Below are 16,519 nucleotides of genomic sequence, written 5' to 3'. Positions count from 1 at the left end.
AACAGAAAACCACCAACAAGGTGCAACAGAACAGCCAAGGAAACAGCATCCAACAAACTAAAGCTGGAATTTAGGTCTGAAAGCAACAGGGTACAACTGGACCAACCACCAAAGAACAGCAGTATTCTATGGGGCCTGAGCTACATGGAGCTCCTGGGCCAACAGGGAGCAGGTGTGTGAGTGGAAGCATCAGGTGAGGCTCATCAAAGCAATTAAAAGGTCCATGGGGTTCACTCAGCCCCAGGTGAGGCTCATCAGTCCCCTGGCTCACTCAGGATCCTGAGATGCAATACCAGTCCTCTCCCATTTGAAACATAGCAAATAGGCTATCACATGTAAGGTATTCCCATTCAATCCTCAATCAACGCAAGAGAAATTCTGAGAGGCTCTTTAAGCTGTGATTCTTCCTTTGGTTGTTGCCCTTTAAATATGAACCCTTACTCTGTAAGTCCATGAAATAATTGCTTCAGCTCAGCAGTAAGTTTTAATTCTCCTCTTGACAAGAGCTGTATTTGCATTTCAGCATCTTTCTTTGTTATAGAGAAGGTGTTTCAGGGATAGAGAATGGATGGTCTCAGCTTTTCCAGTTCCTCATCCACTTGCAGACCTTTTGAGTTTCTCTTTAAGCATTCTTTACACATTTTCTCCAATACTGCTGAAGATTAGATGTTAGTGGCTAAGGTCTATCTTCTTATTACCGATGGCAGCTGGAAAATTAGGCTAAGTTAACTGTCACACCGCAGCTGAGCAGAGAACAAAAGGAGGAAAAAGAGGAGAAATCTACATCAGGAAGTCTTTAGTCAGTTTGCGAGGGTGAATGTGGGCAGGTAACGGAATGGAAAAGCAAATCTGCTGCTAAAGGGATATTTAAGAAGTTCCTTTTCCAACAAGCAGTGACAGACTCATAATGATAACTCACTGTGAAGAGCAACTCAGTGGATGCTTCCAAAGAAGGTACCTGCAGTCCCTTATATATGCAGTCCCATATGAGAGACAGGACTCTTAACTTGCTTTCTCATGAATTCTATGGGCTGAGAGTTACCTCCCAAGGTTTCTCTTCCTTTAATTACTACAGAATGATATTCACCATGCTTAAACCATCTCCCTTCAGACAGCTGTTGAAGCAACGTTTCAGACTCAGAACTGCAATAATGAGTCTTGTTAGCTGGGCTGGCTGGTGACCAGGTGTGCATTTCCAATTGAAACCAATACCAGACACTCAGATAAAGCCTTCTTGGAGGCTGTGTGGCTCAATCCAATCTAGTTATTCTTTGATCCTTAAGTACTGAAAAAAGGGGACTTCATTCCTAGCATCAGAGAGTGACTGTGTGACTTCCATCTGTCACACGTCACGGTCATATCAAAGCATCACATAGGTGTACCCTGCTACAATCTGGAATGCAGACAGGTTGGGAGCTCCATTTGGGGATTATGGAAGAAATGAGATCATCTGTTGCTAACGTGGTCTGTTAATAGCCTACAAGGAGGCAAAAGGGATTAATGACTGCAGGAGATAACACCATACAGATCATGATGACAAAGAGCACACAACACTGTCACAGGTAAGCACAACTCTAAGCCTGTACCCAAGTCTGGGTTTGACTTCATTGCTTAAATTGATTTACTCTGACAGACATCATTTGCATTCTCCTTTCCAGCCACGAAGCAGAAATGTGTGCAGGGAACCTATAAGGCTTAGCTGGCATCTGCTGTGCCTCAACTCTGCCTGTTAGAAAATGGGATGGAGAAAGAGAAGCACTGGAGTGCTGCATTTCCAAATCCTCTTTATTCTCCAGTTTACAGCAATATTTTTCAAGGCTCTTTTCAATTGACAGTTTTGGCTTTAGAGATGTGGACTTCACGCCCAAATGCACAGAGCTGTTACTTACACTATTTGCAAGGACTTGAAAGCTAAGCTGTCAGGATGGCTGTGATGGCATTTTAGGAACCCTCTGGAAATTCTTCTCACTTTTTCTGATGAAATAATACTCCTAAATCCAGGATGCGCATCCCAATTCCACAAGTGGATTTAGACAAAATAGTGGAAGTGATGAGCCTATGGGATAGGATCAGGGTCTATATCTACACTATGGAATCAAGATGCCCTCTGTCATTCAGGTTAGAAGACACTGAGTGCTCAGCCTGCAAACTACAGCTGGACATCTACTGAATGCTGCATTAATGTAACTGCAATTGGAAGGTCTGGTTTCAGAGAGACCTGGCTTTGAAGAGGATAGCATCAAACACCTCAGAGCATCACTCTGCTGGAGGGACATCAAGGGAACAACACAGACATGTGGGTGTATACATCCAGTTCATTTTAATCACAGTGGTAACTTAGTCTTGGAAATTAATTGCAGACTGATGCTGAGTACAGAGCAGGAGTGTAAATGTGTTCTCTGCTCTGAATACTTAGTAATGATAATAATTAACAATAGAGACTTGGAAACAGCTCTCAGTTAATAGTAGAGTTGCCTGCAAGTGTTTCCATTGTTAACAGACTGTCAGAGCTTTCTACTTTTAATTAAAGGGAATATGATGCCAGTAGAAAGGTGCTGGATTGACAGGCTAGAAATGAAATCCTCTGCTTATCTGCCAGCAAACACAGCCACAGCCACCAGAATACAACACATCCTCGGACACTTTAGAATGAATTCTGTAAGGCCAAGCTCCAAACTTACCTGGGGGTGTTGTCTGTGGATTTAAAAACACCATTCAAAAGGAAGATGTAAGGCTGTATAAGTGATCTAATCAACAGATAGGAGAATACTGCACTGTGGGCTGGGATTTGGGAAAGATGTATTCCTTCACACAAAAGGGGTGACCTTGACTTCACTCTTTGTATTACCTTCTGTTTCAGGGATAGGTAACTAATACTGTTTAATTTGGCAAAGAACCATTTCCTCGTTGCTCCGATTTCAGCTACCATCACATTTGTTTATGTTAAGAGCTGAAAGTGCAGCAGTTCCCCAGATTTCCCTATGATAAAGAATAAGAGTCAGGTGGAGAACAAAGCAAACACCAAAAACACCAAGGAAATAAGGCCACAAAAGCCAAGGATGTAGGGAGGTGCAGTGATCCAAAAGAACCTTTAAAGCAACTACTATCAGCCTATTTCAAAGTCACTCTGTGGAATAGAAATAGTCTGTGTGTAAATCTGTATGTACCCTCCTACTTACAGAAGACTAGAAGTTTATAGAAGCCTCTTTTTATTCCTGGCTCAGAGGAATAGCAAAGTAACAAAACCATCCTCATTCCACTCTGTCTTCCCCATTTTAGCCATACTTGGGAGGTGGTGTAAACAAGCAGATAATTCTGACACAGCAGGTCCAGGGCTGAGCCCAGGAGCCATTACAGCTTCACTAATTTCCCAGCAAACTATCAGCCAATGGTTGTAGCAGCTGTGATAAGAGAATTCTTGTTTATAACATCCCAGATAGCCTGCTTGTGTTTAACAGCACCTTTTTCATTTCCAGACCAGGACTCCATCACAGCAAGGAGCCATAAATGACTGTCACAGATTACTCCTCCTCACTCACAGCTTTTCCATAGCAATATATGAACCATAAATCTCACCGACATCCTTTTCCATGACCCTTAATGCTCTTCCCTTTCTTTCCTCCCTTTCCCTTCCCCTCTTCTTCCCCTCCTGGCTGTGACAAAGTCCAGCAGATCCAACAGTAATTAAAAACCGACCAGGAACAAGAAGAAAAGTAAAGAAACACGAGAAGTGAATCAATTTCAGACACAGTCTGCTTCCTCTTTAAGTGCTCTGCAAAAACTTCAGAACTGCTGAAGGCTTTTTGTGATGGAAATGAGCTCCGATTAACATCACATACAATCATAGAATGGCCTGGGTTGAAAAGGACTGCAAAGATCATCCGGTTGCAACCCCCTGTTATATGCAGGGTCACCAATCACCAGCTCAGAGCCACATCCAGCCTGGCCTTGAATGCCTGCAGGGATTGGGGCATCCACAGCCTCCTTGGGCAACATGTTCCAGTGACATTGGAGACATCAGTAACAGGTTTGGTCCTGCACATCTTAGGAAGTGATTCCAAGAGTCACTTTATGCTCAGGGTAAATGGAAGCAATGAGTTCTAATAGAAAAGGTACCACATCTATTTTGTGGAATAACTGTATGTCATTGAAGCAAAGTTGGTTGGTGGCCCCTGGAGATCCTTTATCAGCTTCAAGCACACTGAGACACAGAGATACGCACACCAAAGACTGTAAGGATTAATTGCATTGCATTTAGAATGAATAGATTCTCTCCAAAACCAGTAGCAAGAAATTGCTTCAATGATTTATATAATAATTTCTCCCCTGATCTCCCCGTTGGCTCATCGGACAATCTGACAATATCACAGATATATGCTTCCATTATTTCCTATTTCATTATTTATTTTGCTCTCCGTTCTGTTACATCCATTCTATTTAGGGAACAGCACCTCTGCCAAGTGCGGTTTAATTGGTATCTACGGTCTGCTCTGCATTTACATCTCACCAGAATAATAACGTTGGTGAGGGGTATGATTTTATATATTTATATATATATGAATGATGCTGCTATGAACTCTTTGGCGGATGCAATTAGGTTAGTATAAAAGTGATTTGCATCGCTTTAGCTCTCCCCTTGTTCTATACTCATAGCTATCTAATTATAAAGTATGTTTATACTGACACAGTTGTGCCCACGATCCCAATCTCCTATTCTTCATTTATCTTAATGTAAGTGGATAGAAAATGACACACGACCCCCCCAAACACACCCACCCACAAGGAAGATCATCAAAGTCCTGATGGACCCATTCGGTCCAATTCATCCCAAGATAATTCTGCCTCTGGGGGGGGGGGGTTAATCTCTAAAGAGCAAAATCGGTTTGTTGGTGATCACAACGGTTTGATTTGCGTTGCAGCTGCACTAAAAGTCTCCCGTAGTGCATAAAAGAAGCCACAGTATTTTTCTTTCTGGAACTTCCTTGAAGAAAATGGGCTCAATAGCACCGCAAGGAGCTAAATTGAAGCGGCTGAGAATGGATACTGCGTTAATTTAACCCTTTAGTTTCTGCATTCAACGAATGTAATGATTCTTAAGTTTCGCTCCCAGCACACAGTTCTGGAGGTGCTGAGATGATCTGAGCTCCCAGCAGACGGTCTGTAGGGCTGTTTTGAGCCCTGGAGGCAGCACTCAGTGCCCCAGAGCACTCAGCATGTGCTGCACTAAGGGCTCATAAAATGGCCTGGGTTGAAAAGGACCACAGCGATCATCAGTACCAACCCCCTGCTAGGATCGCCAGCCACCAAACCAAGCTGCCCAGAACCACGTTCAGCTTGGCCTTAAGTGTATCCCAGGCATAGGGCATGAAGGTGGGAGCAAAGCCAAGTGCTGGCAGGGGAGAGGGCTGAGAAAAGGGGTATTGCAGCCAAAAGCAGCGCTGCTGGCACAACCCATAGCAAAACATGGCAGTGAGGTTAAGGGGCAATTTGCTCCTGGATTAGCCGTGAGGAGCTGAGGCTCAATGCATTATCAGCCCCACCTGTAGCTCATTATGATCTCACCTGTTCCAGCCGTCCCGCAACAAGGAGAAGCGTTGAACTCCTGGAGATACAGGGGGCTGTAACAAACTCCCACCTCCATCCCCCACCATGGGCTGCCTGCCCCACATCTCAGCCAGCCGAGCTCCGCCCCTAAGGCCGCAGGTGCGAGCGTTAATGATCCCTAATGACCGTTAAAGGTCGTTAATTGTCGGTGACCCCCCAGGTAGCAATTAGGGGCGCGCGGTGTTGCGGGAGCTCGCGGAGCGCTGCGGAGTGCAGGTAAGAGGCTTTTGTTTCAAAGCGTGTTCAGTGCGTGTCTTTTGTGTCTTTTTAAAGTGGATTTGCTGGATATTTTTGAGTGTGGGACCTCTCAGAGGGGAGCATTTGGGGGTGGGGGGGTGTTTGCGGGTCGGGAACTTCGCGTCGTGGAAACTTCGCGTGCTCGGCAGTGCAGAGAAAAGAGGTGGGGGCAGCATTGGTGGTTTCTTGCTGATGTTGAGCTCTGAGTGCTTTAAGGACCCCTAAAGAGGCGGAGTTGGATGGTTGCGGTCAGCGCTTGCAACGCAGCTCCGCATCCTTCTCCAGGTGCAATGACTCGGTGCTGCCGGCAGGGGGCGCTGTTCTATTGCTCGGATGGGCAGCGCTCAGCGCCTTTTCCTCGTGCTGACTCTGCAACGATGCAGCACCCAAATGTGTTTGTTTGCTGCTGTATCCCCACATTCAGCTTCATTTCTTATGGGATTCAGCTTTCTGGGGTGTTGCTCATATAGAAGTGATCGGCGTGGCTTGTTTTGTTGTACTATTTTAATAACTTGTGTTGGATACAGTCAGCGTTCAGTGCTGCTGGGTTTGATTGTTTCCTAACCTGCATGCTCAGATAATCCTGTTTGTTTTGATCTGATTAAGTTCCTTAGCAGTGCTCAAGAATAAAAGCCATGACTGAAGAAACACTTACATAAAGTATAAGCAGTGTTTTAGGCCACTGGCTTGTAACAATACCATGCTGTTTGGGTATTAAAGCATTAGGAATGAAAAAGGTGAGCTTGTGTAGATGAAATGCTATGGTAACTTTTTATGTGCCGGAATAAAGATGAAAATAAAGAGATGGCTATGAAAAGTTACTTGAATTGCCCCCGAGCCATACAGTGTGATCTAATTCTGAGATCATAAAGGGAGAATCCTCCTTGAGGCATGCCCATGGTGGGGAATAGAGAGAGAAGGGCTGAGGTTGGGAATGGAGCCACAGTGGAAAGTCCTGGGGCAGTGAGTGGGAAGAAGGAAGGCTGTTCACTCCCATTGCCTCCCATGGTCTGTTATCCTGCCCCACTGATACTTTGGCTTGTTCCCTGTTAGCTCCTGTGTTTGGTAGGGAGGAAAACCCGCTGGCATCTGGCTGAAAATGAATGGCAGGAAGACAAGCAGGGAGCTGAGGCCCTTCCCAGATGCCGATAGGACAGCAAATCAATACCCTTCTAGTTCAAAGAGCAGAATGAGCAGAGTTTAGAGTGAAACTAATGGGAGGACCAGGGAAGAAAAGCTTCAACTGCCGTTGCCATGACAAATAATGGTAAAAAATGACTGAAGCGTTTTAAAGGTAATGTTACAATAAAAAATATCCTGTGGGTTGCTTGGTTATAATTGAGCATCGGCGCTGAGTGGGTGCTTTGCAGGATGCACAAACAGTGTGAGAGCTGGGTGATGCACATGGGGCAATAAAGCTATTATAGAAAGGTCCCAGATTCCTATAGGAGCTTTTTTTCCCCCACCTCTCTATTGTTTTTAATAGAGATTCCTGCTCTATGGAGGGTTGGACTGCAGGCTGATCACTCAGCATTTCTAAAGGTGATTCCTATGGGTGTGGATGTGTTTTCCTCCCCTCCATCCCAATTAATTTTAGATGTAGCCAATGTGGAGCCTTTCTCTTACTTTCTCTTAAGATCTGATAATCTCTTTCTGGACTCTCGTCTTACTTTGTGACATTGTGAGCATGCAAAGAACATAAAGTTTGATTTTTGCTTTGAATACATCTCTTATTTTGCTTTCCCTTCCCACCCATTTTCAAGAGCTGACAGCCTTGAAATAGGTCCTCAAAGTTAAGCTTCTATATGCTGCTGTGTCTGCATGTATGTGAGTGATCTGTGGGGTCTGTATACTGCAACCTGAGGATTAGAAGGATGCAGAAAGAGCCCAGTTGTGAGTGCGGTGGGTGAGATGTGGTGAGGTTGGCTTGTTTGTTAATAGGCACAACTGCTTCACTGCACTTCACTTCCACAGTATAAACCAAAGCAGCATAGCAGGCTTATTTTTTATTCATGAACTTACAAACAGTAGCCAGTGCAGAAATGTAAAGGAAATGAAGCAAAGTTAAGGGTGCCTGAATGTGTGTATGGGAAACTGCAGGTGTCCAGACTGCTGTGTTTAGGAACTACAAGCTAAAAGTAACGGGGCTATTTAAAAAGTTCCTTAGTTATTGCTGTTCTTTCACTATATTCTGTACCTTTATTGTGCTTTGGGGCTGCTAAACTTTATGACCCTGTGGTGCTGATAGTGGTGTCAGCACAGCTGATTTCGTTGCCCGAGTACTGGGATTGTAAGCTGAAATCAGCCCAAATCCAGTCCCTGTGTATAAGATCTCAGGTAAGATATCATTCTGAAGTCAGAATTCACTATTGATGCTCATTACAAACACCTAAGACCTCAGGAAAGGTGAAATGTGTATGAAAAATCAATTGGGTGTTGTTTGCATAGCTGCCCTATTGAGATTTGCTGTAATAAGATGGGCCAAACTTGCATGTAAAATTTCCAATAAGGGTTTTGATTTGCTTTTGCAGAGCTTTAGAATGGAATTGCTTGGGACCACTATAGCTTTATTAAATTCCTTTTGTCTTGTCACCTTTGTAAATCACTTCTCATTGGTGTATCTGGAATAGAAAGCGAGTTGTTTACATCCCTGGAATGGGATGGGCTGATGGTGGTTTCAGAGTAGGCAGTGCTTGGTTCAATGTGACAAAGGCACTGATGGTGAATCTCTTGGTATGTTTGACAGGTAATAACCCCATGTGGTTTGGGAGCTCTGCTCTTCTTCAGTCATTCAGAATAGACTGCAAAAAAGACTGCAGGCTCCTCACTGTGTATTTGGCATAGTGCAATACACTGGTATTGTGCTCTGTGAATGAGTTGGTACCGTATTCAATGCAAAAACAATCCTGTAATATAGGAGGTGTATAATTTTCAGTAGTCATCCTTCTCCCATTGGCCTGTAATGACTGCAGACTGTGAGAATGCAATAATTCCAACAGGGAGTGACTTCACGGCAATAATAGTATATGCGAAGGCATCAAACATTCATGGCTGTACCTGAGGCTTTTTAGTCCATAAACCTTCTTTGAACTCAAGTAATAGAGTTATCAAAAAGATAGAGCATAGAGCAACTGTTCATCATAAATGTGCTATATTCATAGACTTTCCTGAAATGTAGTGTATGGAGTACAGTGGTGTAATTTGGTCTGGTGTATAACAGAATAACCAATACCCAACAGACCCATGCTTTCCTAGTCTCTCTCTCATTGTGCTTTAACCCAGCTAAATAACTGTGTTGCTCTGACCCTCATGTTGAGAGTGAGGACAGAATTTGATGTAGTTGGTGCCAGATGAGATGGTATCCTGAGTTGGAAAAGACCCATAAGGATCCCATAAAGATCATTGAGTCCAATTTCTGGCCTGGTCAGGACCACCCCAAAATCAGATGGTGTGACTGAGAGCGCTGCCTGGTAGTTAATGTGATGTGACTGCTGATCCTGTCTCTGTGCAGTACATATATATGTACATTTCTTGCTGGGATCATTTATAGCTATGATAGTCACCTTAATCTATTATTAGGAGAACTGTATCCATTTTAAGGATAAGGTGATATTGGCATTGTAGAGAAAAGGGAAACAACCCTATTTGTGTGCTTAGTATTCAGTTAATATTAAGGGGGTATTCAGGTATATACCTCTCAGGTATATCAGATGAACCATGTATGTAGGATTCAGCTGTATTTAGAGTCTGGCTCTGAGATCTTTGCAACCATGGCGTGTTCAGCTTTTCACATCTGAAGAGTGACATGTGGTGTGAAAGCACTTTGGTTAACAGGCGCTGCTTAAAGCCTTGTTTGGGTGCTGGAGAACTGGGAGCCTTGCTGTTCCATGTCACTTACACACAACAAGAGGCTGCTCTGTGTACTCCTACATGTCAGTTGTGCTGCTGCCTGTGGGTTGCATTAAATATTTCACCCTATGCCTGTCTAAACTTCTAAGCATTGCAGCTGTAGACTGCATGTGAATAATGTATGAAAAACATTGTATGGATTTTAAGTCTTACCCTTTTAGCATCTGCCTTTTCATCTCTAAATGTTCCTTGTGTATTACATGGCTGTGATAAATCAGCTATTTAGTGAATTGGTTATGGTGGATTTTCAGGGGGAAGCTGAAGTAGCTGTTATTCACGTAAATATGCAAAACTTTGCTGGTAACAAACTAGAAAAAAAGGCTAATTAGTGTAATTACTGTCATTATGATTCTAATTTAACTGCATGGACTTGCACTGCAGCAACATCAGAGCTGTCACATTTGCAAACTGCATAATTATACGTATTAAGTTCTGTCTCTGTTGCATCCAATATATGAAGTGTGCTTAAGTGTCCTTAAATTGCTCCAAAAAAGTCAAAATGTCATTAAAGGTCTGCCTTGATTTCCTTAATATTTTTTTTTTGCCCCTCTAATTACTGCTGAAAGGTGAAACAAAAACCATTTCCAAATAAATCTTTTATTAATTTTGGGTATACTTTGAAATAGACGCTGAGCTGAAAACAACAAATCAATGTCCATGTATTTATGTATGTTTTCATTTATAAATCCCTCTGCCTTATACTGGTAGCACAGATCTTCACTGGAGTGTTAGAAATCCTTTATAACTGAAAGGCTCTTTTCTAGTACTGTCCTGCTGGCTTATGTGGAGGTCATGGCATATAGAATAATGTCAACTTATTTCTTACACTGGAGGCTAAGTGTCATTCATAGTGCCTATATAATTCTATGATTCAGTACCTGTGCTGAGGTTCATTAACTAATGATGTGTTTACAAAACTGGATGAGAAGCCTACAAGAACCCAAGGGATGCCATTAGGAATTGTGGATTTTCTATTTTACTACTTGATTATATGTAATGTGTGTGTGTGCATATATACATATATATATGTACAGATCATAGAATTGGGGACATGGGGTATATTCCCTCCAGCTCCATAGAATGGCCTTGGTTGAAAAGGACCACAATAATCATATCATTTCAACCCTCTATGTGCAGGGTTGCCAGCCACCAGCTCAGGCTGCCCAGAGCCACATCCAGCCTTGGATGGAGATACCTATGTCTATATATTCCAGACTTGCCCCAGCAGTAGTTGGTATTTGAAGCTGTTGAGCTTTGTTCCTTCTCCCAAATAAGCAGCTTCCTAAACTGATTGGTCTTGAAGAGTCATCTAATGACTGTGGGTAACCTGAGAGTTCTTTTTAATCTGAACTGAATTACTTCAGCCACCCACACAACACTGCCTCATAGACCATCGGCATGTTGAAGTTATGATTCAGTGCCTTTAATGATCAGGATATTAAGTATAATGGTAATTTTTGAATAACACATTTTGTTGCCAAGGGTTTCGTATTGCAAAGCTCGGAAATTCTTGTCAGGCTGCCCAGAGTCGGTGCTGCTGTTACTGCATGGCAGAGCATCTCTCAGTGTCACAGTGTGGTTTTGTTGCCTTCCTGATGTGCAGTGCTAAGGGCTCATTCAGCTGCAGTGGGAACTCCATGCAAAATAGATAAGGAGTTTTCCACTTTAGCCCAAAACCATCTGCAGAATGCAGTGCCAGTTCATTTTTCAGGCAGCATTTGACCTATGGTGCCGTATGTGTTTCAGAAGATGGGTCCGTATTTGTCACCAGTGTGTGTAAAAGTGAATGTAGAATTGGTGCTGCTTCTCTTTTGAGCCTGTCTTCTGTTCCTGCACAGCACGATCATTCAACTCATAACAAACAAAACTCAGCACAGGACCTCAAAGCAAAATCCTTCCAAGCTTTGAAGCTGTTAAGCAACTTGAACCCTTGATTATAGCTCTCATAGAATGAAAAGACGAATAGGAACAAATATGAGTTTTGATGTGATCTAACTCCAGTTTTGATTTGGAGTTCTCTGACTTAATTCCTTGAGATCCTCAGATGCTGCACGGCCCTTCTGAGCCCCCAGCCCTCCTACAACACTGAGTGCATCCTCTGAGAGTCCTCACTTAATATGGATTTATGCTTCTGGAGCACTCCTGACAGTTTGTTTTCTCCCCCCTTCTACATAAAAAATGAGTTGCTTTTGTACTGTTCAGCACTGTGATGAATATTTATCCAGGGGGTTTATTTTTGTTATTCTAAATCTGCCTGCATCCTTTGTAAGAAGAAAAATGGGAAATAATTAATCTCTTTGTTAATCTTGATATTTGCATGGAACAAGTGAAACAAGCTCTTCAAACCACTTGCTCCACTCTTTAGAAGTATTTACTCTGCAGTTCAGAGGGAAACTTGAGGGCTTATTTATTTATTTCTGTCATTTAGGATTCAATATACTCAGTGGGAGGTGAATTTCCTGGTCCTCAGTAGGGTGTATGTGGTTCACTGCTGTGGTTGGAAGATGATTTCAGAAAGTAACTGTAGGAGAGGAGTGGGAAGTTACCAAATCTGAACAGGCAGCTCATGTAATAAACATGCGGTTGAGTGCTCTGTGTGCATCTCTTGTCTATGCAGGCTGAGGGAGAGCCCCAATGCATGCTGCAGCTGTAGTGAACACTGATACCTGGATATCATAGAATGACCAGGGTTGAAAAGGCCCACAATGCTCATCCAGTTCTAACCCCCTGCTATGTGCAGGGTCACCAACCAGCAGACCAGGCTGCCCAGAGCCACATCCAGCCTGGCCTTGAATACCTGCAGGGATGGGGCATCCACAGCCTCCTTGGGCAACCTGTTTCAGTGTGTCACCATATATGCAGGGTTAAGTCTAAGAGCAGGACCTCAATTTTCTGAACATTGTTTTCTTATGATATAACATTACTGGCCCAGATTTTGTGCATACTACTGGGTGTAAGACTTCTACCTGCCTTGTGACAGTGTCCCAGTGCCATCCTTTGTTCCCCCCCTTGCAGCACAATGATGGAGCAGCTGTGCTCTGTGCACTGCTGCCCTTTGGGATGGAAGGGCTGTGTGTGTATCTCCATGCTGGAACCAAAGCCCTGTAGGATGCCAGTGCTGCAGCCAGATGCTGTTTGTGCCTGTCCTGCAGATCAGGTGTATGAAAGTGACCATTTCTCCCAGTTTGTACACAGCTGTTACATGCTTTCACTGATGTGAAGATAAAATTGAGCATTGCAACTTGCTTTCCTGGGCTTTCACTTTCTGCTGCTGATTACTTATTTACATTGGCCTTCAGCAGGATAGGAAAGAAGGGATCTGTACTCCATGTACATCAATAAGCTTGGTATAACCATGAGAACAAAACCCTTTTTCCTTGTGTTGGTCCCACTGTTTTTAGTGTCTTGTGTGTGTTAACAGTGTTAGGAAGTGTTTTGCTTTGCATTCTGCTGTTTCAGTCTGGCTTGTAGAGACAGATTACTTCAGATCTGCTCTCAGTGCATACTGCATAATCCAAAACCCCTTATGAGATGAAGCTGCAGTTGGAGAGCATCTAAACTATGATATCTGTCTGGGAGAAAGTGGTCAGAGTACTCTGTAACTGGTGACCTATATAGCTTATGGTTGGTTATAACTGTTTTCTACTGCTAGATTAACATGCTATGTAGAAGTAAGGCAGATGTTAACTTTTACTAAGTACAGAAGGTACTTTAAGGTGTCCTATGACCCAGACAAGGTTCATACTGCCATATAACAAATATTGTTGGCTGTTCTACTGGGAAATCTCACCTAGATTTCAGAGAATGGTGAAGGTCTTGTTGCCTTCAACAAATTCCAGCATAAGAGTGGTATTGTGTTCAGTCTTCCTGTGCTGGGTGACTCCCCAGTGGGCAGCAATGCAGCTGTGCTTGCTTTACAGTGCAGCTTGATTGGTAGGTACAGTAACAATTGTTTTTTAAGCCATATCCTTGAAATTAAAATATGCAAACCAAAGTCAGCTCTGGTGTTTGACTTCAAAAGGCTTGAAAGTGAGGATGGGCTCGGCCCTCCATCTGCAAAGTAAATTGAAGCAATATTGAATCTTTGTTAGAAATGGTAACCCTGCTTTGAAGGCTCTTGTTTATGAAAGGCACTTTGAAGGTATTCATTCTCTCTGAAATGAATTCATGCTATTCAATCTGCCACTCAGAATAAGATATAATAGCAGTCAGTCATGATTGCTGTCATCTATCAGCAGTTCATTACGTAGCAGTTAGACAGAGGATACAGCATTTGTGAAAAACATCACTGTTATACACCTTGAAAAGAAAAAAGCAGCAACTTTGCATGTAAAGATACTTCTCTACAAGATGAAGTGACATTTCAAATGGGTTTTAATCAAGTGATGCTGATATACTGCACAAGCAACAGACTGGTGGGAAATGGTGCTACTCCAAGGGATCGCTTTGCCCTGGTGGAAGACCTGTCCAATTCTGGACCATCTTCTGCTCCCTGTGTTGATGTTCTGCTATCTGTAGTGACTCATGCCAGTACAAGGTAGATGTGGGACACTGGAACAGTGTTTTGTTTCAGTTCTTCCACTAATAAGTGGAATAATAACTGATATTCCTTGAGTAATTTTCCCTTAGCTTTCCCATTTCTTCAGCCAAATTATTAGTCTGTTTCTTCTGCTTTTGTCCTGGGAGTGCAGCCAAATTCACTCTGGGTAGGGAGGGAGATGGAAGCAGCCCATTCATGCCTGGGATTTATTTACAATGGAAGTTGGATTCTTTCTGTTGCTGAAATGACCTCTGGTGGTCTGAGGGTTTATGTGGAAAAGCAGAACAGAAAGGTTGAGTAATCACCTTTTGGACAATAGCACTGAGTGTAAAAGGTGAACCAAAAGGATGGGTCTCCCTAAATCCTGGCTTTTTATTTGTTCTTGCCACAATCTACTCAGTAGGAACAAAGATAACAGGAGGACACACCCTATAATAGCAACTTCATGCACTGACGTTCCTTATCTACAGATAATTTAGGATAGTTCTGGCACTGTTTAAGAATGGTTGATTCATGAGTATGATGGCAATGATAGCTACGTAGAAAAGACTCTTAAAAAGCTGTATGTAGTTCTTATGTCATCGTTTTAATTGGTATATCTTAAAGAGCAAGATTGCTAATGCTGTTATCATTTCCAGATGGAAATTAAGGGCTATTACTGGGTCTGACTTGATACTTTCTTTTGCAATCTGTTAGAGAATGTTTCTTAGAACAGTAACTTGGAAGGTGTAAGTTACACTTTGTGTACTTAAATGTTTGTAATAAGGTTTTGATTCTTTTACCTTCTCCTTTGATTAAAGAGTGAGAATGGACACCTTAGCTGGGAGTATTTCTCCCTAATCTCTGAAGAGTAATTGAGTTAATGACTAGTTAACCACTTGCTGATGTGTAATTTTCTCACTTATACAAGTAAATTGTAATTAACACATATGGCCTACAGATACGTGCAAGGGAGAAAAAATTAATATTCTCACTCTCTTTTTCCCAAGTATGGATGGATTAAAACGTCCTGTTTTCTGGGAATTACATTTTAATGAACTCTAATATGCACAGATCCCATTAATGAAGGCTGGGGGTTTTTTTTGTTTTTTTATCAGCTCTTCTAATTATGAGGATCAGCTTGAAGCAAAAGGACTTGAAAAGCTTTGCATAAAAGTAGAAGGGGTGGCAGGGAATCCTCCCTTTGAAAATAAAAGTCTTAGGAAACATTCTGCTTTCTTTTCCTTGGGTTAAATGCTTGGAACACTTAGGTTTGCTCTTTTGATCCCAGACTTTACAAACATCAATCAGCTCTGTGGGGTTTGGGTATACTGAAGTTGGTTGCTGGATATGAGGGGCTGAGTTCTGTCCCTGTCTCACTGACCAGGAGCTGCCTTGGTCCCTCAAAAGCACCAGCAGAATGTGAAGCGTTCCCATTTTGCACATTGATCCTCACCATGCATTGCCTGTGCTGAGGGGAAGCTGCCAGTGAAGATCCCTGCCTTCCCATCTCATTGCTGTGCTCTGCTGGCAGGGCACGGCAATGCTAAACCACACACTCTGCTTTGCAGGTGCAGTATTCAGTTCATCCAGCTGGATGCCCCTGCTGGATAAACCTGCTGCAGTCGCAACCAAATCCTGAATGAAAGGAAATGATTATTGTATTTCAGTCATTACCGTCTTTATTTCCTCTGGGCTATTGATCCCTGAGCTATTGCAGTCTGTAACATCACCTGTGGTTCTATTACTCTACCGATGCTCAGCACTAGAAGTGGAGTTGGTGCGATATCTGCTCATTCCAGCAGATGTCCCTTCAAGCTCACCAATCTTCTGTGTTTATTGAGCTGCTGGGATAGGGGTAGTGACAGCAGGAGGTATTTTTAAGCACACAGGGCAAAGCCTGAGAATGCCCACCAGATTTCAATGACATTCCAGCCTACCATACAGCACTATGAAAACAGGTGAGGTTTGAGGTGGAGCACAGATGTTTGCATGACTGAAATGCCTCATGTGAGCACATCCACATCTTAGGAAGGTTTTTCTGCCTCGGAGGGAATTGATGGTGCAATTAAAATCTCCATCTTTAACTCAGTGTATGCTGCTGAGCTGCTCACAGGTGGTTGTTTGCTTCATGGCCATAAGGGCTTCATAATGTCTTTCCCTCAGGAGACCCTTTGCTAATTGCTGTGATGGGCTCAGATACCTTTAAGATACAGCTTTAAAAGTAGAGGCAGATTTGGCTTTAGTTGC

The 16,519-nt window shown here is 42.9% G+C and overlaps 1 long non-coding RNA gene across 1 annotated transcript in view; it reads left to right on the top strand.

Moving 5' to 3' along the window:
- Positions 1–4,853: 4,853 nt before the first annotated feature.
- LOC116654330 overlaps positions 4,854–16,519 on the top strand; it is a 93,852-nt gene continuing 82,186 nt past the window's right edge. Inside the window, exon 1 of the long non-coding RNA XR_004309500.1 lies at positions 4,854–5,820. This is a non-coding gene — a long non-coding RNA (uncharacterized LOC116654330). The remainder of the gene's footprint in view (positions 5,821–16,519) is intronic.

Source organism: Coturnix japonica, chromosome 22, assembly GCF_001577835.2.
Source record: "Coturnix japonica isolate 7356 chromosome 22, Coturnix japonica 2.1, whole genome shotgun sequence".
In the NCBI taxonomy this organism is placed as follows: domain Eukaryota; kingdom Metazoa; phylum Chordata; class Aves; order Galliformes; family Phasianidae; genus Coturnix; species Coturnix japonica.
The sequence above is the reverse complement of the archived record's forward strand: the minus strand, read 5'-3'. Positions and strand labels throughout refer to the sequence as shown.